The following is a 5,734-nucleotide window of genomic DNA, read 5'->3' as shown; positions in this document are numbered from 1 at the left end:
AGAGCATAGGGAAGAGCAGCTTAGGACCAGTAAGTGGTTGTTCCTACCCATTCAGTCACCTGAGCAGTGGGACCTGTAGACCAGCAGACCAGTCCACAGTGGTGGCTGAGGACTCCCGTCTTCTATAGGACCCGCTGGGCAGGCACAGAGCTGCCTGTGCCTTCAGACCCGTGTGTGACCTCAGGTGAAACAGTCGTGAACTTGGGAGCTGGAGTGGTCCATGCACCCTGATGTTCTTCCCTGTGGCCTTCTCAGCACTTCCTACTCATTCTCTTCCGTCTCTCCAGCCCCTCTGTAGAAGCAGAGATGGGGTGTGACCTCCCATAGGTACCACCCAGGATGGTGGTACCACGTGCGTGCAGAACTTTCTGGGCCAGCATCCATCTCCTCAGACCCACTGAGTGAGCCTCCTTCTTGCTGCAAGGATGTCAGTGACCACAGAGCACAGACGAGAGTCTGTGTACAGGGCGCAGTGGTCAGTGGATTAATGCACAACACCTCCATGGGAGGTTGGCTGTCAGCTCTGGGATCAGTGATCACCAGAAGACCCGGTCCCAGAAGGCTGCCTGGGTCTGATTAGTGAAGGTTCTGGGAGTGAAGCGGGTAGCAGGAGGAGTGGTTGCAGTGGCAGCGGCAAACTTCAGCACAGCCCTCTGGTCTGTGTTCCTGAAGGATGTGACACTGATCAGTCGGTTTTTAAATGGTAACTATGGCACAAGCCATCTGCAGAAGCTTCTCCCAGGCTCCCTTCAGATCTAGAATGTAGACGTCATCCCTTTTCCTTTAGTAGATGCACTGTTCCTTTTGGAAGTCACGGTTGGTGCCACCTAAGTGGATTCCTGCTGCTTGGAATTTGAGGACATCCTCCCACTTCATCTGTAGGACATCAAGAGCTCTGGACATTGTGAACATCTCCCCTTAAGTTATACCAAGAACCCAGGACAATTCTGTATAGACTGCTCTCCAAATAAGTGAGCAAAGACTGCATTAGCTTTCATTGCTTGTGTGCTAAATTGCCTGTCTTAGCACAGTCCAACTCTTTGCAACCCCATGGACTGTAGCCCGCCAGGCTCCTCTGTCCATGGGATTCTCCAGGCAAGAAAACTGGAATGGGTTGCCGTGTGCTCCTCCAGGGGATCTTCCTGACCTAGAACCTGTGTCTCTTATGTCTTCTGCATTGGCAGACAGGTTCTTTACCACTAAGGCCACCTGGGAAGCCCTATGTTTCATTAGCAAGTCTGAAGTTTTTTACATCCATCAACAGGATTGGGATCTTGAGAGTAACATGGATCTAGAAAAAAAAAAAAGTCACTTTCAGTTATAACATCGTTTCATTTAGCCTAAGGTAAAGTTTCTATCTCACTCCCAATTTAAAATTTCTGCTCTTCCCAACATCCCTGGATTTGCAAACCTCGATACAGCTCTGAGTCACTGGCAGGAATCTTCAGCGGGGAGTGAGAAGTGTAATGTCTGGGTGTGTTCTCCTTGCTTCTACTAGATCTCCAGATTTGGGGTAAAGAGAAGGGAAGAGGAAGAGAGAAATACCCTTCCTTAGTGCTGTTCCTCCTGTTTTACGTCTCCCAGGCTCCTCCTGCTTGTCTCTGGAGGCTTCCACACCCTGGTCTTTGACTGGTAGCACCCAGACAACTACGTACTGTGCAGCCCCTGACATTTGGATGACGCACAACACAGCTGATGTCCTGCCTTCCTCCACTCTCAGCTTTTGCAGTCACTGTACTGCCATTTTCTGCAGGGGTGACCTTCAAGGAGCTTTAGGTCCACTTAACTTCAAAATATCTTTTTGGCCTGTGGGAAACTGAGGTCTCCCTTCCATCCTAAATAGTGGGATCACTGATCTTCTGTTGCTTTTTCTCCTTACCCTGCTGTTGCCTACTGCTCCTCTTACTCCCACCTTCAGGGTGCCCAGACAGGGCTCACTGGGTTCACACATGCCCCCCCACCACCTCTAGGGAAGGGATCATGTGTCAACCTCCCAAGAGCTTTCCTACTCTCTTCTGCTTGGGAGGCAGCACCTTGGTGCCTGGGAGTGTCTGTAACTCAGTCAGCATCCTGAGAAAGGGAGAAGCCAGGCTCCCCTTCTTGCAGGCAGCCTCAATTTCCTGGACTGGTTCTCCAGGAACCACTTGACCTGAGAAGTAAGCAACTCATGGGGAATGGAAGAGATGACACAGCAGTTTCTATCCAGCCAACAACTCATTAGTAAGAAATTCATACTTAAGCAAATTGAATTTGAGTTTCTTATCATTTCTTATGTAGGCGGTGGAGGGCTTCCCTTGTAGCTCAGATGGTAAAGTATCTGCCTGAAATGTAGGAAACCCAGGTTTGATCTCTGGGTCAGGAAGAACCCCTGGAGAAGGAAATAGCAACCCTCTCTAGTATTCTTGCCTGGAAAATTCCATGGACAGAGGAGACTGGCAGGCTATGATCCATGGGGTTGCAAAGATCTAGACACAACTGAGCAACTAACACTTTCAAGTGAGCATGTGTGTGGTGGGGGGTGGGTAGGGGGGTTGCAAGGCTATTTGGTCAATTTTTTAATAACATCTTCATATGTCCCTAACATCTCCTCTTTACAATGTGAAGGTTCTTTCAATTTTGTAGCTGTAGCCCAAAGTCCACAAGAGAAGCCCGATTTACCATCTTGTTAAATAAATTTAAATATATATATAATATTGGGATGACCAAAAAGAGTGTTCTAGTTTTTCTGTAAGATGTTACGGAAAAAACCCAAATGACATTTTTAGCTAACTCAATACACTACCCAATTTGGATCATATATTTTATAACTTGCTTTTTCTTACTTAAAGATGTATTTCAAAATTTACCCTGTTACTAAATGTCTCCTGAACTATTACTTTTAATACCTGTGAGAGACAAAGAATCTCTCACTGCATCAGTAACATTTGGCTAGGTCTAAAAGAGTGAGACATAGTTTTCTAGGGAGGGAAAAAGAGAAATCTCATATTAAAAGATATAGAAGCAAAAAGAACATCAAGTATTCTGGGAACTGGGAGGAGGAGGAAGAGACTTGATCTATACAGTCTTATGAAATTGGAGGGTTAGTATGTATTATTGCTAGGTTACTACTACTATTACTACTGTGAGTAATTTTATTTTCAAAAGAGGAAACTGAGGCTTAGACAGAGTAAGAGATCCGTGAGTGGTAAAGCCAGAATCAAGTCAGGACTCCCAGAACCTTGGAAGAAACTGAATATAAGAAAGGAAGCTGGAAAGCAAGGATCTCAGAGTCACGAAGGGGAAGGTGTGCCCTGGAAGTGAGAGGACGGAAAGGGAAGGGAAAACCTCTCTGGGCTTCCAATTCAATCCCTTTTGTTCTCAGAGAGGCCTGGGAAGATGACCACCACCTTCCCTCACTGGATGAGTGAAGTGTGATAAATATGTGTTTTTCCTTTCAGTGCAAATGTGAAGTTGTTTCCAAAATTAGCCCTGTCCAACTGTTAAAATCCCCAAGTTCCCAAACTCTCTCAACAGGAAGCAAGCAGTGGACAGCCAGATGTTTCTCCTCCCAGTGTTTGTCTGTGTAGTGTTTACATTTATCTTTTTCTTGTCAAATCATGACTTTATGAAATGCGTTGTTATGGGGATTGGTCATATGCACAAAAACCCTAGGAAGGGGAAGTGAGGGCAGCATGGCTACAGGGCTCTTTCGCCAAGGATCCAGCTCTGAAAGCCCTTTCAGAGAGCCATACTTCCTGCAAATGCTCACACTGAAGGAACTCAGCAAGTATGGGACCCGGTTGAGATTGTTCTTTTTCTTAATGGAGAAAATTAGCACAGGGAACAACCTTGATGAACTGCCCTTTGTGTGAAGGAAGGAAAAGAATCTGCCTGCCAATAATGCAATCTACTGAAGGCTGTGAATACCAAAAAGACATCTTTCTACAGGAGAAGTGGTGAATGGAGGATGGGATGGTGAATAATCAGTGGCTGTCACCTTGAGTGTCATTAGTTATCTTTTACGCTGTGCCAGGACTGGGCTGTGAAAGGTCAGTGCTTTGCGTTCACTGCCTTTGCTAATCCTCAGAATAATCCTAGGAAGGAAGTTCTCTCCACTCCCCATTCCCCCATCCCCCAGGGCTCTGTTTATAGATAAGGAAACTGAAACTCAAGAGGGGTTAAAATGTTAAACATTTAGTAAGTGGCTGGCTGAGCTGGGAATCCAACCTAGGCTTCAGTTCAAAGAGACTATACATTTGACTCACCAATATATTGTGAATGCAACAGACATAATTCTATTATTTAAAAAAAGGGGGGGACCCATTTTGTTCAGATTTGCCAAGGAGATGTGGGATTTTGCCTCAGACCAGAGGCAAAACTAGAACTTTCTAACACCAGAACTGCCTGTTTTTCTCTCTTAAAACTAAAAACTAAAAAAACTCTCTTAATTTTAATGAATTTTAATGAGTTTTATTTCTCTTCCATCCTCCACGGCAGTTATTTTGTCTAGGCAGTGCGGTCACTGATGCAGGGAAATATTGAAAGCAGGAGGAGAAAGGGATGACAGAGGCTGAGATGGTTGAATGGCATCACCATGTCAATGGACATGAGTTTGAGCAAGCTCCAGGAGTTGGTAACAGACAGGGAAGCCTGGTATGCTGCAGTCCATGGGGTCACAAAGAGTCAGACACTACTGAGTGACTGAACTGAGTGGGATCAATTTTTTTAAAAATATTTTAATTATTTGGTTGCACCAGGTCTTAGCTGGCATGGAGAATCTTCTATCTTCATTGTAGCATGCAGGATCTTTTAGTTGCAGCATGTGGGGTCTAGTTCCCCAACCAGGGATTGAACCCAGGCCCTTTGCATTGGGTAGCTTGGACTCTTAGCCACTGGACCACTAAGGAAGTCCCTGGGGGCACTTTTGATCACGTTTCTTGTCTTGCTTTTCATCTGGTATTATTTCATTCTTTCTTTGAATGCCAGAGAAAGATATGAAAGGCAAATAGCACATACCTGACAGGTCACAGTGATTAACAATGAAAAAAACAAACAAAATAAAACAACAACAACAAAAAAAACAGCTATAGGATTGGATCCTAGAAACCTTTCTCCTTCCAGGTAACTGGTGACCAAAGAGATAACTTATCAGACTTTCAAATGATACCACATTTGATTATTTGATCTTTTTTCCTCCCCTGTAATTATTTGTTGTTGCTGCTCAGTCGCTCACTCATGTCCAACCCTTTGCGACCCCATGGACTGCAGCGTACCAGGCTTCCCTATCCTTCACTATCTCCCGGAGTTAGCTCAGACTCGTGTTCACTGAGTTGATGATGCCATCCAACCATCTCATCCTCTGTCGCCCCCTGGTCTCATGCCCTCAATCTTTCCAGCATCAGGATATTTTCCAGTGAGTCAGGTCTTCACATCAGGTGGTCAAAGTATTGGAGCTTCAGCTACAGCATCAGCATCCGTAAGTATGATCTTAGACAAACCTTCCTGTTCCTTGTCCCACTATTAAAGAGAGGGAAGGAAGAAAAAACAAAGATAAATAAGGCCAACTTTATTTGGATCTGCTATATCTCATTAGCAACTTTATGGTTTGGGTCTAGAGTAGCACATAGTACAGAAAAGGCATTTGCTCTTTTTTTTTCTTTCTTAACTGAATGTTTAATTGCTTTGTCCTCTTTGGCCTCATTAGAGAAAGGCCTATATTCTCCATACACGTACTATATGTAAGAATGAGCATCGA

General features: G+C 44.9%; 1 pseudogene; it reads right to left on the bottom strand.

Moving 5' to 3' along the window:
* Positions 1-251: 251 nt before the first annotated feature.
* LOC136148982 (small ribosomal subunit protein uS2-like) lies at positions 252-903 on the bottom strand (annotated as a pseudogene).
* Positions 904-5,734: the final 4,831 nt, after the last annotated feature.

The sequence above is a fragment of the Muntiacus reevesi genome, chromosome 1 (genome assembly GCF_963930625.1).
Source record: "Muntiacus reevesi chromosome 1, mMunRee1.1, whole genome shotgun sequence".
Lineage (NCBI taxonomy): Eukaryota > Metazoa > Chordata > Mammalia > Artiodactyla > Cervidae > Muntiacus > Muntiacus reevesi.
This window is presented reverse-complemented; position numbering and strand designations above follow the sequence as displayed.